The sequence below is a fragment of the Rhinolophus sinicus genome, linkage group LG06 (genome assembly GCF_036562045.2).
Source record: "Rhinolophus sinicus isolate RSC01 linkage group LG06, ASM3656204v1, whole genome shotgun sequence".
Lineage (NCBI taxonomy): Eukaryota > Metazoa > Chordata > Mammalia > Chiroptera > Rhinolophidae > Rhinolophus > Rhinolophus sinicus.
This window is the reverse complement of record NC_133756.1, coordinates 68105469-68124173: the sequence shown is the minus strand read 5'-3', so window position 1 is coordinate 68124173 and position 18705 is coordinate 68105469.

The window sequence follows — 18705 nt, the reverse complement described above, 5'->3', positions numbered from 1 at the left end:
TGCCACTCATCACAAAGGCTGTAGGTGGATGTTAGGACTCGCCTTTACCAACGTACTCCTGGGTTTGTTCATAATTCAGCTCCTTGGAGAAAAAGCTGGTGCCAGAGCGTGGGAACGGAAAGTATAAGATGAGTCATACATGCATATATGGAGGAGAAGAAAAAGCTCTTACAGTAAAAGGCCAACTGATCAGTGCAGAAGGAATGATGGAGTTAGGAAATCATTCATGGTTGCTAAAACTAGTGGGTGAAAATTTGATGAGGAACAGAATATTTACGTAGTTTCAAAATATTTCCCCACAGATTACTTGCTAATTATAAACATACAATTGTAACTTTACAGTGTGGAAAAAGCCTTGCGACATCTTGTAATCAAGTGATCAAAGTTACATCACTAACACTGGGACCCACTGACTCGTCCTCCTGATGAGAAGCAGAAACATCACTTTCCTGGCATCCCTACCCTCATTGCATAGACGGAATTGGTGTCATGAGAAAACACCGAACAAACCAAACTTGGTCAACATTGTACAAAATAACTGTCCTGTAGCCTTCAAGGCTATCAAAATTAAGTAAGACTGGAGAACTGTTTTAGATTAAAGAAGATTAATAAGAAATGGAAATCAATGCATACATGATGCTGGACTAGACCTAAATTGGAGGTACACAGAAAAGCTATAAAGGACAGTACTGGAACAAAAGGAAAATACAGACCACAGACTATGGATTAGATAATACTATTGAGTCAATGGAAAATTTCAGGATTATATAAGAAAGTGTTTTTGTACTTAGGAAGTTCCAAAGGGTTTAGAGTGTAAGGTACCATGATGTCTCCAACATACTCTCAAATGTTTCAAAAATTGTATACACACACCACACACAAACACACACACACATCACACACACCGCACACACACACTGCACACAGATATACACACATCACACACACACACACATCACACAAACATCGCACACACCCCACACACACCGTGCACACACACACCACATTCACACCACATATACACATACCACACACACTGCACACACACACACACACACACACACACACACACACTGAGGTAAAGCAAATGGGATGCATGCAAACAATTAATGGATCCGGGTAAATGGCATAAAGGAGTTCCTTGTACTATTTATTATTTTATTTTTTCTGCAAATATGAAATTATATCAATATGAAAAGTTACCAAAAAAATATCAACCAACTAACCAAACAAACATGCACAACCCAAACCTCAGTCAGTTAAGCGTCTTCATCTGTGTGTGGCTGAACCCATCTTTCCTGAAGGAACTCAGCTTCATGGCACAGCCGCACAAGGTGGGGCCGAGCTCCTATAACATGGACCTGGATAAGGCAGGAGTGGAAGCCAAGTTCCAAGCATAATCCTCTCTGCTCTCAGAGCGCAGACAAAACCTAATTTATCCTGCATAATCAGTGCTTATCAATCTAGCCAATCTTTCTTTTTGCTGATTTTCCCAGCCGCATTAAACATCCAAAACAGCTGAGTATTTTTCTCAGTGGAATTGTTTTTCTATTTCTCAATAGAAAAAAAATATATCATACAAAGTTCTTAACAGCAATCAATGGAAACTGATTCTGGCTGATTTATTAAAAGGTACTATAGAGCTGACTTTTACTTTTGGCAATTCAGACTGACCCCTGTCCTGAAGACAACTAAGAAAGCTGGATGAAATATAAAAATACCCTCCCTGACAGCATCAAAGAGCTGGCAAGATAGTGAGGAATTACTCAGACAAGATATCAGAGAAATAGAAATCCAGAGATTTCCAGCCTGGGGAAAACAGCTGAGAGGCTGATCAGAGGCTTTGGCGGTCTGACTGCGCTAGGGTAGAGCTCTGAAAACTTTTCCTTAAAAGTCCAGATAAGCATTTTAGGGTTGCAGGCTATAGATTCTGGTTTTCTGATGTAACTTTACAAGTCTGCCACTGTGGTGCCAAAGCAGTTAGAGTAGAGATATTTGTACACCTGTGTTAATAGCAGCACTATTCATAATACTCAAAGAGATGGAAACAACCCAAATGTCCATTGGCAGATAACTGGATACACAAAATGTGGTATATACGTATAATGGAATACTATTCAGCCTTAAAAAGGAAGGAAATTCATGTACGACATAGGTGAATCTTGAGGACATCATGCCAAGTGAAATAAGCCAGTCACAAAAGAACAAATATTATATGATTCCACTTATATGAGGTACCTAAAATATGCTAATTCTTAGAGATAGTAGAATGGTGGCTACTTGGGGCTGGGGACGGGGAAAAGGTAAGTTGTTCTTTCAATGGGTATAGTTTCAGACTTGTAAGATGAAAACATTCTGGAGATCTGTTTCACAACAATGTAAATATACTTAACACTATGGAAATGTACACTTAAAAATGGTTAAGATGGGAAGTTTTACAAAATATATGCAACCATAACAAAAAAGAGTATCAATGAGGTTGTTAATGGAGTTAGTGATCAGCATCTTCTGGTCAAAACAAAGCTTTGAGAATCAAGAAAATATTCAAAAAGGTTTTTAAAGAAGCAGTCATAGAAAATACATATTGCTTATAAGTGTAGCTGTATTTCAGTAACACTTCATGTACAGAAAACAGACAGTCAGCCTGTGAGTCAGAGTTTGCCGAACCCTGGGCTGGGGGATGAAAGTCAGAGTCCAAAGCAGGTGGTTATGGAGGCCTTGAAGCTTACCCATGACCTTGTTTGTGCATGTCCAGTTTCTGCTTCCTTGATACAGTATCTGGCTCCTAGAAATAACTCAGTGAATGTGTTGTTGTCTTTGCCATTATCAATATCACGGAAGGGTCAGAAGGCACACAAAGGGGATAAAAATGGCTGCAAATGAAAAGGATAGGAAGAGAGCAGAAGTTATAATAATATGATCAAAATAATATTCCTATGTGATTCTCGGGGTCATCAAAAAGCATATATCATTTTTAATACAGCTTATTAAAGAAGACAGACAGCATGTTGATTTTTAACAAAAGAGAGAGTTGGAAATGTGCTTCAATTATCTAGGAAATTCAGTAATGAGTAATAAATGAGGATATGTGAAATTACTTGTGAATGCAATCATTGGAAAATGTATGAATATTCAACAGTATTAATATATATGCATAATATATCATAATGTTAAAACTTAGTCCTCAATCCTCCAAAATCCACAGCAGGTTATGGGGAGATTTTGCTATTCAAAGTTTCCAGGGACCCTGCAAAGCTAAATGAATGAGGAGAATGAGTCAACCTATTCACATTTTCATTAGAAGAATCTGTTGAGTGTCCAAACATGCCAGGTATTATGCTGAGCACTTTAGATAAAAACCCTTGAGACCCAGCCTTGCCTACTGGCATACTCTAACCCAAAAGAACAGAAACCTGGAAGGATCCTCTCACTTAAAAGTTTGGAAGAGGTAACATAGATGGAAAATTGCTAAAATATATCCAGATGGGCATACTCAGGGAGAAGTTAGCTAAAAAGAAGAGGAGGATACAGAAGGGTATGTAACTGAACACAATTATGACAAATTAGCTGATTCAGCAATAGAAACAGGAAATGAAAATTAACCTTCTACTCTATTTTCCCCAGTTAGAGCCAGATTAAATAGAAAGGGAAGATGTGTGATGCTGTGTGGCCTTGGTATCTCAGCCTGTACGAGGGCATGTTGACCAAAAGAGATGAGAATATGCACAGAGTAAGAAGTTAGAAATATCACAAAACGATGCTCAACCAAGGAATAACCTGGAATCAAAACACAGAAGAGAAACAGGCAAATTAGAGCTAGGAAAGTGAGTTTGGCAACTCATAGTGTGGCCAAATTTAGAGACTTCTAGAGAAGTGAAATGTTTTAGGAGTTATTATTATTATTTTTTTAATCCTCTAAGAAGGATTCCATCCCTCCACCCCCAGCCTATGGTGTCAAAAACAAAAAGTTTTGGAGATGCTATCTTTGTATCATTACTGCTCAAACTACAATCATGGTCACAAGGGAGGCTGTTGATGGTGAAGGTCAAGCTCTTTCCCTCCCACAAGCCTGTAATGCAGCCCTAAATGGGAAGACAGTGCTTATGTTGCTAAGTGCATCATCCACAGTATTTGGAATAGATCCTTGCTCTCCTTGTGTGATGGAGAGCCACTATGTCACAATTCCTTTGTCTAGAGAAGAAGCTGCTTTCCCTTAGGCCTATGTAATGACCATCAATCAAGATATTTGATATGTTTGAAAGGCTCTTACAAGCTATTTACATGCTTCAAAATGTCAACAGTATTCACATAGATAAGAAGACCACAAATAAGTTTAAAATTGTCATGGGGAAATTTTTTAAAATTTGTTTTTCAGTGACAGTTGACATGTAATATTATATTAGTTTCAGGTGTACAACATAGTGGTTAGACATTGATATACCTTACGATGTGTTCGCCCCAATAAGTCTACTACCCATCTGACACCAATCATGGGACAATTATTGAACTGTATCCCAAATACTTTTAAATCCTTAAAGTGTGAGTATATTACTCATGGGGGACTATCCAGACTCCAGGCTGGCCTGGCCTGCATGAGAGATCATCTAGCTTTAGATGTTCAATGGAGATACAGCATTAAAATGTGTAGCCATGATTTCCCCCTAAAAACAAATTAGGAGATAGCGCAGTATTTTAAAACATTGAATGGGAAAAAACATTACTTCTCACTTAGTGTCCACTTTGAAATTTACTGAAAGGATCAAATATGCCACAGAGAGCAGAGAACCAAAACATACACTTTTGTCCAAAAAAGATGTAAAAAGAAGAGCCCCTGCCAAATCAACTCAAAATCCATTTTGTTTCAGCTTATGTTGCCCTTACAAGGGAATTTGTCCATTTTGCTCTTTTTAAATAAAATAGCTATTGAGTTACTCCAATGGTCCCCATATACCTACAGTCCCCATAAACTTTTCTGAATTACACTTAAGATTCCAGGTGAGTGTGGTTTCCATTCTTTTATTATTAATTTTTATTTTTTAATCAAGGCAATATATCATTATGGTTTTAAAATCAATATTAAAAGGCTTATTATAATGAAGAATTGAGGGCCATGCCTCTCCCCACATGCGGTCCCAGTTACCAAAGGCAACTGTTAACTATATTTTTAGCTGTTTTTCCTGTTGTTTACCTCTATGTAAATAATGTTTATACTACCATTTCTCTTTCTTTCTTTCTTTCTTTCTTTCTTTCTTTCTTTCTTTCTTTCTTTCTTTCTTTCTTTCTTTCTTTCTTTCTTTTTTAATGTTGGCAAACATTTCTCTTTTTATTTATTTATTTTTCAAAACTTTTATTTATTTGTGTTTTTCCAGGACCCATCAGCTCCAAGTCAAGTAGTTGTTTCAATCTAGTTGTGGAGGGCACAGTTCACAGTGGCCCACGTGGGGATCGAACTGGCAACTTTGTTGTTAAGAGCACCGCGCTCTAACCAACTGAGCTAACCAGCCGCTGCCCCTATACTACCATTTCTTGACATATCAAATTTTAATATTAAGTATCAATGTCCTGTTATAATTGTTGAGAATTAGGTTTTCATCCTTTACCCACAAATTTTCTTTACTCATCCTTTTAATACCATGATTTTAAGTCAATAGTCAACATTTATGTTATAACTATGAAGCTATAATTTACAGCTGACAAGCATCTACTACAATTACATTTACTTTCTCTTAAACATTTTATTTTTCCTGAGGTTAACAATTGCCTCAGTTTTATATATATTATATATATATATATATATAATATTTGCAAAATGTTTAATCTGTCAAGTAAATATGATTATCTTTCAAGTGTTGAACTCTTTACCAGTTCCTTTTCCCTCCCAATTAAAATATTTCTCCCCTTAAGCCTGTTGTCAAGCTCTTAGCCTAGGAATACTCTTCCCCACTCCAATGTTAGCCTATATTCCATAGAATCTAGGTTTTTACCTTTTAAAGATACATCCCGAAATATTTAACAATTAAATAATATGACAGCACACATTTGTTTCAAAATAATCTGAAAGTAGGGAAGTAAATCATGATTGGTTTTCTTTTTATACAAAGATTAATTATTTTATGTGTATTTTATGTGTTTGAAATTTTCTAAAGTAAAGAGTTTAAACTTTAATGCCAGATATTTTATTGTTTTTCCAGTTACTGTAAATGAGATTGTATCTTCAGTTATGTTGTGTATTTTACTTATGAAGTCTATTAATTGTTGCATATTATTTTTTGAACGCAGCCATGTTACTAAATTTTTTCATTTAACAGTTTTTAGTTGATTCTCTTGGATTTTCCATTTGTTCAATCATAATCTGCAAGTAAATGATAAATTTACCAAATTGCCAATTATGTTAATTTCTTTATCTTATCTAAGTTGTTAACAACTACCTCCAGAATAATATAAAAATAATAGTATTGGTAAGAGAATTACCACGTTGCTAACTTTTATAAGAAATATTCTAGGTGTGTGTCTGGTGATTTCATAATTGTTAGTGAAAGAGGTAGCTTTCTTTCACTACTTTTTCCATAGTAATGTCTATTTAGATTTTTCATTCCTTCTGGAGTATATATGGCATCCTGTACTAGAGAACTCCATTTTTCCAAGGTTCTGTCTCTCAACTGCAGCTGGAACTGGGTTTTCAGAAAGCCATGACAAATTTCAATTAGACTAGACGCTTCTACTTGATAAGGTATGTGGCGAGACCAGTTAATTCTATGGACAATGAGCCAATTGCCAAACATCCTTTGCTATAAGATGAGTTTCTTGATTTGAACAATCAAAATGAGTTCCTCCATCTTTGTACAACATAGATAAGTTACGCTGAGTCCATGGATTATGCTGCTAGCACAAGCATTATGGGCAGAGAAGGCAAATCCATATTTCTCATTCAAAATGTGTGTTTTTTCCATGAGAGCAAATCTCTGCTCCTTCAATGATGAAAGAGATCCAATGTAATCAATCTAGCATGGGATGGCTGGCTGGTCCCCTAGAGAGTAGGACCATTTCAGAGCTCAGTGCTGTTCTCTGCTGTTAGCAGACTAGGCATTCAGCAGTAACACTGGCCAGGTCAGCCGCGGCAATGAGAAGGCCTTATTGTTGAGCCCAGGCACAGCTTTCATCCTGCCACCACAGCCACTTGTTCGTGGGCCCATCGAGGAAGGACTGGGGTGACTGGGGAAGTGGCTGGTTGACATACACAAATGTGTCGTTTGCTTCACCTGAGAGTTAAGAGTCTTCTAGGGGCAGCTGGTTGGCTCAGCTGGTTAGAGCACGGTTCTCATGGCACCAAGGTTGCTGGTTCTATTCCCACATGGGCCAGTGAGTTGCGCCCTCCACAACTAGATTGAAAACAACAACTTGACTTGGAGCTGACGGGTCCTGGAAAAAATACTGTTCCCCAGTATTCCCCAATAAAAAATGAATTTAAAAAAAAATAAATAAAACCAGTGGACCAAATAGTTAAAAAAAAGAGAGAGAGAGAGAGCCTCCTGTGCAGTACATGCTGCTTTGTGAGCTTTTACGTGAGACACAAATATCTTCACAGTCTATACCCATTCGGAGAGACACATCCACACACCTTTCCCAGATTTCCTTGTCACCAGTCTTCCAATCCTATTTCTTCCAAGTCCCTAACATCTAGCCCAACTACACAACTGTTCACATAGTGAATGCAGGTCCACACTTCTGGCTATCTCTCCCTCCAGACAGAGTGAACTCAAAGTGTACTCAAAGTTCTGTCTATTGGAGGGTTTTCCTTCACCACTCTCCTTCAGGGTCACCCGTGATTTGTGCTGTAAAGCTGCAGCTGTCCACTTTAAGTGGCATGAGCATATTATGAATGTGAAGAACTCCTCCCTGAGACAGCATGCAAATTTGTATTTCTGTCACTAGCTCCAACTCTCTCCTCAGCTCCATGTCCAGATATTTTTCTGGTGCAATTATTTTTAATGTTTTAATATAAAAATTTCCAAACATAATTTAAAAATAGAATATGATGAATCACCATAATCCTATCGATCAACTTTAACAATCATCCCTAAAATGCTATATTTGATTCAATTATTGCCTTCAACATTTCCTTTAACTTCAATGTTTCAAAGCAAATCCTGAACCATTATGTCTTTCGCCCTTAGAAACACCAGTAAGCATCTCAAAAAACACTCACAATTTTCTCACTCACCATAAGTGACCACATGTAACAAAATTAGTAATAGTCCTTTAATATAATTAAATACTCAATTCAAATTCAAATTTCATAATTGTCTAAAAAATTGAAACAGGTGGTTAGATTGTTGAAATAAGGATCTGGACAGGTTAAATTTGCTTATAATATCACTTAAATCTCTTTTAAAAATTGTTTCTTCTGGAATAGCTCTTCTGTCATGTAGAAAAATCCCACATTCTAGATTTTTCTGATTGCTTTTTGTTTTGTTTTTAAGTTACTTCTCTATTCCACACATTTCTTGTAGACTGGAAATTAGATCCAAAAAGCGTGATTAAGTTTCAGTTGGCCAGGAGGATAAGAGGACACTCTCGCATGGAATCAGGATACATATAATATCTGGTTGTCTCCCTTTTAGGGAGACTAAAATGCGTAAGTGACTTCAGACAGATTCACTTCTTTTAACTGTCCCTGAATATATCCCGTGTGGAGAATCCACCCACACACTCCCAAGCCGCCCTTCCTTCTTTATTCATGTTTGTTCAAGACAGAATGTTCTGAGACATCCTGTAATTTTCCCTTTCCATTGATTTCCACATTCAAGTTAGTTTTTAAACAAGGAACATTTCTTACATCAGACCCCTCCTATTCATTCACACCACACTGCCTTATCCAGAGAAGCCTCCATAATAGAGTTATGTGAGCAGGTTTTAAATACACAAAACTATCTAAGGACACAGGTTCATTTCTCTGACTCTCTCGGGCAGAATAATCGCTCCGCCTCCTCTAGCCCCATATCGCTTTTATTATCCCTTTATGTTTGGATTTCATCACATTAAAAATGTCATGGCTATTTCTCTTCATATCCAGGTGGAATCCTTTTAGAAGAGATTGAGTTTTATTCAATGCCTAAATTCCTTATACTTAGTTAAATTAAACAGTAAAATAAATTTCCCTTATAGGTAATACTAAACACTTGAATAAACTATAAATAAGTAGTACTGTCTTTTCTAGCTCTTCTTTATTCAAGTATATTTAAATGTTTAACATATGACATTTAGTTTTGTACTAATAATCTTAGTCTGATGTGAGACATAAGAAAAATTTACCATCCAGTATTTCACAGATTAGAGCAATGGTGCTCAGGAGGCTTTGGGCCAATATTTGTAGTAAGTGTTACTGTTGTGTCAGTCCCAGCTTATTGATAATGTTGCTATTGGCTAGCAAAGCTAAAGTGCTCGCCCAACCATATTACTCACAGGGCCCAATGTTGTGGCTGGACTGGCCCTTGTTGCTTTTATAATCGCAGGAATCACTTTTGCAAAAACCATCATTTAACTTTGAGCAACAGACATATTACTCACAAGTCTTGGAGGGTACATGGCATGCCCAAAGGGCACACAGAGAGGTCACAGGTAGAGAAAGAACACGGACCTGGGGCTCTGCCTTTATTAGGATCCAAAAGTGGAATGTCTCGGGTTTCATGGGTTCACTCTTTATTGGCTAATTTAAAGTGTAAGGGCAGAATTAGGGTACAAGAAGGGAGAAGTGGGGTCACTCAAGATGTCAGTTATCTAGTTTACACAGGGCTTTCTGAAAGAGGGGACGTCATGGGTGGAGGTGGCCTGATTCTTCATCTGGTTATTTTGCTAGTAGCTGTGTCACTCAGCTGGCAATATGCTTGTTTAAGATGAATGTCTTCTGAAATGGATGCTCTGCAATCAAAAGCTTAATGTCATGCACTTATATTACAATCCAAAAGCTTAATGTCACGCTCTTAAACTATGATTAACTACAAGGTCTATATGACTCCACAGAATTCATGATCATATTCAGAAAGAAACTAGAATTACTCCAGATCGAGTTTTGGATATATACAGAAGAGTCACTTGTGAGGTCCAAGATTGTTGCTAGGTTAAAGGGACTTGAGATAATGATTTGCATCCATGTAATAACATCAGCAAAAACATCAATAATTATCATTTATTGAATTCTTAGTGTGTGCCAGGTACTGCACTCACTGCTTTTTATGGACCGTGTCATTTAATCATCAGAACAATCCCATGCAACAGGGCCAATTATGATTTTCCCTTTATAGATGTTGACATTGTCACACAGATAACAAGCTTTGGAATGAAGAACTGAACCAAATGATTTGACATTGTGGGTGGCAAAGAAAATTTTTTCTACCCTCCAGGTTCTTTCAGCTAGCCTAATAATTAAATCGGCATGAGACAGATTAACAAGAGAAAAATAACCAAATTTAATTACATACATACATACGGGAAACCCACATGCATGAGACAGTCAGAGACCCCACCCCACATACATGTGAGGTTCAGAGATCGAAAGGGAAAATGAGGTATATATGACATTCTGAGCTAAACATGAGGTAAGTTACCTTGGGGCTTCAGAGGGGAGGAAAGTCATTCACAGGACAATAAGAAGAACAGACATTCAGTAATTAGATCTTTGCCCTGCCCTATAGATAGTTCACAAAAAGAGTCATTTTTGGTAATAACTCTTATTATCAGCAAGGCCCCTAATTTAAATTCTTTCAGGGAGAGGTAAAAGTTTCTCTTGAGTCCACAGGGCCTTGATTGTGTGGGGGAGAAGGAAGTCTTCCTCAAGTTTCTTCCAGCTGATCTAATAATCAAATACGCATGAGACAGAGTAACAAGAGAAAATAACCAAATTTCATTACATACATATGTATGGGAACCTCACATACATGAGAGTCAGAGACTCCACATGCATGAGAGGTTCAGAAACAGAAAGGGAAGTTGAGGTATAAGAGACATTCTGAGCTAAGGATGAGGTAAGGCACCTGGGGCTTCAGAGGGTAATTGCAGGGAGAGCACGTGTTCAGTAATCAGTAGTTTGCCCTGCCATACAGAGAGGTTATCTCTCATAATCTATCATTATGGGCAAGTCCCCTAATTCAAATTCTTCTAGGTAGTTAGGGGTAGGGAGCAGAAGTTTATCTTGAGCCCACAGGGTCTTGGTTGCCTTTAGCTCAAAAAATCTGTATACCACAGAGGCACATCTTAGGGTGACTCATTCTGAACCTCTAAAATTGCCTTCAGCTCAAATAATTCACATGCAAAAGTGGCACATCTTAGGGAGGCCCATTCTGAACCCCTTCAACATGCAGCAATTATTTCTGGCCCAGTTCATGATGGCATAGTGAAATTTTCCATTTCTAAGACAATTTGACATTTCTTTTCTACTGTAAGGATGTTATCATGTTAAAGGAAACTTTTACGACTGTCCCCCAGATCTGCCCATTCTCCAGGTGCCTTGAAAGAACAATAATTCAACCCATCCACTCTTCATTTCTTGCAGTTTGTCTAACTCACCCTGCACATTTTTTTGGCTCCCTCTAATTTCCTCTTTGCATCCGTATCCCGCTACCTTCATTTTCCTTGCCATGCTGATACCTCATTTCAAACTCTTTTGCCAACATTCTAAGGTTTTTCACCCTTTGCCTTTTGGTTGCATCCATCTAGAAACCCCCAATCCTGGAATAGATTCACATAGCCATTACTTTATTTCTACACTTAGGCTGCTGAGTATTATTGTAGAAATTGCAGAACCAGGCAGAACGCTCTCACTGTATATTTAGACTATTTCTGTAAGCTCAGCTGGGACCTCAATAACACCCAGGCCCTTACTAGGATGTTTTAATAGTCAGCACCATTCCACTACTTGCAATGACTATTTCAGACTTTCTCCACTCTTCTCAAACCCCCAGGGTCCCCGGACAACCTCATTTTCTGCAGATAGTCTTGCTTCCAAATTGACAGATCTAATAAAGGCAATCAGACGGAAACTCCTTCAGCTTCCTGTCTGAGTTTATACACATTTTTTTTTTCCTGCAACAGTAGAGAAGAATCCTTTCCATCCAAGGTCATTTTCCCTATCTGTGCTCTGGATCTCATCATTCATTCAGACACGTGAGGTCTAATTTAGATTGAGTGAGGGTAGGGTAAGTCAAAAAAGGCCTCATTAGGTCAATGACAAAAAGAAATCTGGAGGACAGATGGGAGGTTGGGCCAGAAGAAGCAAGGGTGAGGTGGGGGTTGGTTTAAAAAAAAATTGTAGGCTGACAGAAAAGAATCTGGATGTGTATGTCTTGAGATAGGAATAAGGTACACGTGTTCAAAGAAACTTCTTTCTCAGGAAACTTGGACTAACTGATCCTTTCTCTTCTAAATCTTCAGCCTATTGCACTTTAATGGCTTCTTTCATTTTGCATTTAAATATACTCAAGTTCTTCCAACTTAAAAAAAAATAAAGAAAATACAAATAAATAAGAGCTCGCTTAGCCTGTGTGTTCTTCCAAACATGGTGGTCCCTCTCTCCCCATCCAGCAAATTTCTTGGAAGAGCTGTCAATAGTCACCAGCTCCGATTCCTCTCACACCACTCCATCCTCAACCTACCTCACCTGGATTCTACAACTCCTTCTCCCTTCACTCTTTCTTTCAATCTGACCTCCTAAGGACGTCAATGATAAATCAAGTGCTTCCAAAGCAGTGAGGATAGAACAGTGGTGCATGTGCGAAGAAGCAGACAGTGCACGTATATTTCAACAAATCTCAGAAAGAGCAGCAAAATATATTTATTTAAGGTGAGGGGACACTCTCAGAACCAAAAGTTCTCCCTTTTTTTCTACACCAATGAAATCAGGGTGCCTGGACTGGCAGTAAGACTGTCTGTGGATCTGGTTTGGTTCTGAAGAAGCAAAGGAGATGAGGCAAACTGAGAAAACTCACAAATAAGCTGAATTTAAAACTACCTATCCAACCCCCGAGCAAACATGTCAGTGGAATGTGAAATCTCAAAAGCATTTTCTTTAAAAAAGGATGCCCACTGTCACTCTTATTTTAAAGGAAATTGTAGCCAGCTGAGTAAGGCAAGAAAAAAGGTATAAAAATTGGAAAGTCAACTAATTGGTTATTATTTTCAGACCCTGTTTGTCTAGATAGAAAATAAGCTCACCTGAAATCTATGTAATTTTACTAACAATTATCACCCCAATAAATTTAAAAAATAAATTAAAAAAAAAAAAAAGAAAAGAAGCTAAGACTCTACAGGAAAGCTACCAGAATCAATAAACGAAGGTAGCAGGTTACTGGATATAAGATCATTATATATAAGGGAATGGTGTTCATATATACCAGCAAAGTATATTTACAGCAATGATAAAAAAACACAAGTCGCTAAGGATAAATCTAACAAATGATGTCTAGGATCTTAACAGATAAATTTACAAATTTTACCAAAGACTTTAAAATGGAGTGTTATATCATTGCAGTGGATCAAAAGACTCAATATTTTGGGCTGGCCCGGTGGCTCAGGCGGTTAGAGCTCTGTGCTCCTAACTCCGAAGGCTGCCGGTTCGATTCCCACATGGGCCAGTGGGCTCTCAACCACAAGGTTGCCAGTTCAATTCCTTGACTCCCGCAAGGGATGGTGGGCTCTGCCCCCTGCAACTAGCAATGGCAACTGGACCTGGAGCTGAGCTGCACCCTCCACAACTAAGACTGAAAGGACAACAACTTGAAGCTGAATGGCACCCTCCACAACTAAGATTGAAAAGACAACAAATTGACTTGGAAAAAAAAAAAAAGTCCTGGAAGTACACACTGTTCCCCAATAAAGTCCTGTTCCCCTCCCCCAATAAAAAAATGTGTAAAAAAAAAAAAAAAAGACTCAATATTTTAAGAATGGCAATTCTCAAATTAATACATGAATTCCATACAGTTCCAACAAAAAGTACAACAGGATACCTAACAGAACTGTGCAAGTTGGTCCTAGCACTAATTTGCAAGTATAAGGACACAAAACTGGATGTCTCTGTAGTTCTATTTTAGTTGCCTTTGTTTATTAACTGTTTTCTTAGGTATTAGTTCTTCTGTTTATTGAATTTGGGGTTTCTTTCATGTTTTCATCTTCTTCAATTGTTGTTGATATTTGTTGGTACGTCTGCTTCATTATTTTTAAGATTCCTTGTCCTCCTGTCTGTGGACACCAATATACTCATCATAGTCTGTGATTTTGGGAAAAGGGCAGGCTACGCTTTCAGCTAGAGGATGTTGTGCCCTTTCAAATATATCTTTGCTCTCCTTCCTCTTGTCACTAACCATTTGGATATTGCTACAACTTCTTTCCCAGTTATTTACACCAAGGGCCAGCAAACTTTCTATAAAGGGTCCAGTAGTAAATATTTTATGCTTTGTAGGCCACATATGGTCTCTGTCATATATTCTTTGCTTTTCTTTTTTAATGCTTTAAATGTAAAAATGTATATGTAAACCGTAAAAAACAAATATGTAAAATGTAAACAGCACAGCTACCTTGCAGGCAAAACCAAATAGGTCACAGGCTGGTTGGGCCTGTACACCAAGGTTCCTGACCCTTGCTCTGATTCCACATTCATTGCTCCAACCTAGGACAAGTGGCTCTCCTTCTTGCTGCTCAATGTAAGTGGAGGATGAAAAAGAGGACTGACTTATCAGGTTTCCCATAACTTAGTTTCCCAGCCAAGTACTCTGACGATTGCCCCAGGGTTCCAACTTCTTTCTTCTGAGCCTCCCTTCTGCTTCTGAGCTTGATGTGATCCCAGAACCCTTTCTACTCTAACCAGAACCCAACCTTTCCATAAGCTTTGGACTTTGATTTACTCTTAATCCTGTCCTATATGCTCTCTGTCCTCTAGAGGACCTTCCGATATTACTCTTTTTTGTTTTCCAGTGTTGTCAATTATGTCTAAAAAATATACATATCTTTCCTGAGAGAGAGACAGAGATCCTTTTTCTTTAAAAAAAAAAAAAAAAAGATTTTATTGGCGAAGCGGAACAGGACTTTGTTGGGGAACAGTGTGTACTTCCAGGATTTTTTTCCAAGTCAAGTTGTTGTCCTTTCAGTCTTACTTGTGGGGGGCGCAGCTCAGCTCCAGGTCCAGTTGCTGTTGCTAGTTGCAGGGGGCACAGCCCACCATCCCTTGTGGGAGTCAAACCGGCAACCTGGTGGTTGAGAGGACGCACTTCAACAAACTGAGCCATCCAGGAGCTCAATGGCAGCTCAGCTCAAGGTACCGTGTTCAATCTTAGTTGCAGGGGGTGCTGCCCACCATCCCTTGCGGGACTCGAGGAATTGAACCGGCAACCTTGTGGTTGAGAGCCCACTGGCCCACGTGGAAATTGAACCGGCAGCCTTCGGAGTTAGGAGCATGGAGCTCTAACCGCCTGAGCCACTGGGCCGGCCCCCAGAGATGTTTTTTTGTCATAGGTAGAAATTATGGCAGGAGGGAGAATATCTCTACCTCTACTCTGCAGGAAAATTTTTTCACTATTATGAGCCTCAAAGCAATGTAATCAACAACTATTTAGACTTAATTATGAGTTTAACTTATTTCTGTTTGCTATTTTTTCCCTTGTATTCCATTTCTCTTTTAGATTAATATTTTATTGAGTTGGAGTACACCTTTGAGTCATTATTTAATAAATGTTCTGAAAGCGGTATAAACTATTTGAGTCCTTGCATTTGATTTCACTCTTGAATGATAGGTTAATTTGATAGATAATTCTGTATTTAAAATAATTTCTCTTGAAACTTTGCTTGGACCACTTTCAAAGTCAAGTGTCACTTATGAGAAATCTGTTACCAAGAGCTTTTTCCTTTATAGGTAATCTGTTCTCTTTCTCTGTATAGAAATTTTTAAAGGTTTTATCTTTGATTTTAAAGACATGAAATTTCATCAAGGAGTGACTTAATTTTTTCAATAATGTGAGGTAGTGATCTGAATTCATTCTTTTCCATGCAGTCAATTATTCTAGTATCATTTGTTGAAAAGATCATTCTTTCCCCACAAAATTGTCATGGCAACCTTATTGAAAAATCAATTGACCATAATTATAAGGGTTTATTTCTGGACTGGTAATTCTTTTCTATTGATCCAAATGTCTAGCCTTGTGCTAGTACCAAACAATCTTTTTTTTAAGGCAAAATTCAATTTTAATTATTTTGGTAATACATAACACATGTACACAGTACAACACTCAAAGTTTCTAAAATAAAGGTTAGCAGTTTATCATCTGTGACACTTTCCACCCCACCTCCAGCCATTCAGTTTCCTTCCTCGATCCAAACAGTCTTGATTGCTGTCACTTTGTAGTAAATTTTCAAATCAGGAAGTGTGAGTCCTCTAGTTTTGTTCTTTTTAGAAGTTGTTTTGGCTATTCTGGAGTCATTAGCTTTTGAAACTTACTGTATTCTTTACTATTTTTTTCTTTCCTTATACTGAACATAACTGAAGAAGGCCTTTCTGTTTTCCTTCGAATTTCTGCAAGCTTTAGCTCATTCAGGACCTTAATGTCTTTCTTAATATTCACATGGGTTTACACAACTTATTTTTATTTATATCCCCTTCTATAGCTATCATTTTAGAACCAAGATTATCAAATAGCTCTTCTGCATAAGTTTCATGAGCTACTTCCCACTTTCTTGACTGAAATCACTTGTGACTATCGTCTGGTTCCTGTTCTTTAGAGCGTCCCATCCCCCTCCCCCCCTTTTTTTTTTTTAAAGATTTTATTGGGGAAGGGGAACAGGACTTTATTGGGGAACAGTGTGTACTTCCAGGACTTTTTTTTCCCCCAAGTCAAGTTGTTGTCCTTTCAATCTTAGTTGTGGAGGGTGCCATTCAGCTTCAAGTTGTTGTCCTTTCAGTCTTAGTTGTGGAGGGCGCAGCTCAGCTCCTGGTCCAGTTGCCGTTAATAGTTGCAGGGAGCAGAGCCCACATCCCTTGTGGGAGTCGAACCGGCAACCTTGTGGTTGAGAGGATGCGCTCCAACCAACTGAGCCATCTGGGAGCTCAGCGGCAGCTCAGCTCAAGGTACCGTGTTCAATCTTAGTTGCAGGGGGTGCAGCCCACCATCCCTTGCGGGAGTCGAGGAATCAAACTGGGAACCTTGTGGTTGAGAGCCCACTGGCCCATGTGGGAATCGAACCAGCAGCCTTCGGAGTTAGTAGCACGGAGCTCCAACCACCTGAGCCCCTGGGCCGGCCTGCGTCCCATCCCTTTTGAATCATCTTTTCTTTGAGATCTTCTGGTCATAAAATTAGATGTTTCTATTTTTTTTCCTGAACTTCCTAAAATTTTGTTTTCTAAAGTCATGCTCCAGGGTCCATCCTCATTGTTATGGGCAGTTGTTTGCTAAAAGGCTCCTGATTCTGCAAGTAACTGGTGGTGGTGGTGGTACCTGGGGAGAGGCATCAGGACCGCCAGCAGCAGCAGCAGCAGCAGCAGCAGCATTATCTAGGAAATTTTTAGAATTGAAAGTCTTCAGGTCCCACCCAGACCTATGTAGTCACTGAGGTTTCTAGTAACTCAGTGATTGCTCAGTCCTCTGACCAGCAATAAGACAACCATTTGTCAGCATAGCTTGGAGGGAGATAGGAGCAGAGGTAGGGAGTGCGGTAAGGAAAATTGCAGCTGCTCTGGAAGACAGGCTGCGGGTTTCTCCAAGGGCAGTAGCTGTGTATCTTGAGAGAAGTGGAGAAATCTGAGGTACATATATTGTGACATAAAGGTGACATATTGTGATTTGTATAATTCCATTGCTATGAAATGCCCAGAATAGGGAAATCCATAGAGACAGAAAGTGGAATGGTGGTTGCCAGAGGCTAGGAGGAGAGAGAAATGGGGAGTTACTGTTCAGTGGACACAAACTGTCAGTTTTGCAAGATGAAAAGAGTTCTGTGGATGGATGGTGGCAATGGTTGCACAACAATGTGAATGTACTTAATGTCACTGAACTGTACTCTTAAAGTGGTTAAGATAGTAAAATTTTATATTATATTATTTATTTTAGCACACGTACAATCTTTTTAAAACCCTGCTTTAAAACTGTTCTGCTCTGGGCATCTATGAGGGCAGCCAAAGCAAGAAAATAAGCCTCTGCCACCCCACCTGGGTGGGATCTTCGTTAGAGTGGGCGGGTGCTCCACCACCCTACAGCCTCCATACCCACCTTTCCCCAGAGTCAAAAGCAAAACTTACCCTCTAGTAACAGCAGTAAATTCATAAAGTTGTCCATCGCCTCGCTCTGAGATCCAAATCCCTCCATATTAAAGGCAGGGGTATCCACAAGTATTTACCATTGGGTGATAAGAATATGACATTTATTGACATAGATTAAAAAACACGAAGACCGATCCATTACAAATGTGGTAATATTGCAATTCCTACTTGATAGCCAAGATAATGAGTCAAGTAAGCAGTAGGACACACTTAATGTGGAGCTCCAAAGGCCTGTGCTGCAAAAATAAATGTGGGCTACTTGAACAGAATGCATAGAGAAGAATGGAATAGGAATGGACGAGCAAGCCCTAGGAAAAATGTAGATAGAAGAACATGCAGCCTAGGAGGGAATGAACTAGAGGAATGAAAATGAAGAACATCACCCAAGTATTTCTAACTTGTTCACATATATA